A 1,161-nucleotide genomic window follows, 5' to 3' on the forward strand; every position below is an offset into this window, starting at 1 on the left:
ACAAAACTACAACAAAAACAACAACAAAATAAATCCCGTCCAGCTATATGTAGAGTTGCTGGTTCACTATTAAGAGCCACAAGCCCTTTAGTGTTCTCTTTGGGTCTTGATTTGCAAATAAATTGAAAATAAGAGGGGTGAGCTTTACATCTGAGCCGGCGCAAATGAATTTCTGAGCCAGTGTCCCTTTCAAAATATTTACATAAATTTCAACCCATGCAGCTGTTTGCTCTAGGAAGCAATGTCTTATTAGGTTGGTGGGGGGCAGGGGCAAGCGCAGCCAACATGGCACACGCAGTGAACACGCACAAGATTAGGCCTGCACGGCTCTGGGTTAGAGGTGTATCTCTGCATGGTGTTTATAGTGCTGAGATGATAGATTCCACATCGATTTTGTGCTTCTTCTTTTATTATTAATTTATTTTACATTCCGCTATTAATCCCAGTTTTGAGGGGAGTTTTGCAGTGTTTTTGTATGATGCATAATGGATTACATTTTGCGCGTTTCCGTTCTAAACTCTGACACAAATGCAGACAGAAAAGACCAAACTGCAACCACTGCGATTTGGTTAAAAAAAATGGTGTATTTACTAAATTGTGGGATAACCGAAGCCAATTTGAAATAACCCCTAAGATTCTTCGGTGTGTGTTTTTCCATGCTACTCTGAGGCTATTTGGGACGTATGCCCAGTTCATCCATAATTCATTAGCGCACTGAATAGGAGTATCGCTGGCTGCACATTGGTGGCCTTAAGGTGAAATTAGCGATTTGCTTAAGTAGTTAAGCTTTTCTTGCCTGAGAGCTGCACGCTGCATGATTCAAGACAAACTATCAATCGATATGCCCAGGCAGCCTCCAGGAGATGTGTCGTCCATGAATCATACTTTATGAATTCAATTTATACCCGGAGAAATTTTCAATTTGAACGCCGGATCATTATGGGAGAGTGTAAATTGTTTTTGCTCTATTATGCATCGGACGCCATCATTTTTCTTTCTAATTACGGAGGTGTCAGGTCGGGCTGTCATGCAGACGCTGATTTTCAATTTAACTGATCATCATGCATTCATTTTCCCATTTGATAAATCTGCTATCTCGAAGCTTCTCCATGCCCGGAATGCTAAAAGAGAGGCACAGATTGGCAAAGTAATAGGGGCCTG

The sequence above is a fragment of the Pundamilia nyererei genome, unplaced genomic scaffold (genome assembly GCF_000239375.1).
Source record: "Pundamilia nyererei isolate P.nyererei 1_Seehausen unplaced genomic scaffold, PunNye1.0 scaffold00018, whole genome shotgun sequence".
Classification (NCBI taxonomy): domain Eukaryota; kingdom Metazoa; phylum Chordata; class Actinopteri; order Cichliformes; family Cichlidae; genus Pundamilia; species Pundamilia nyererei.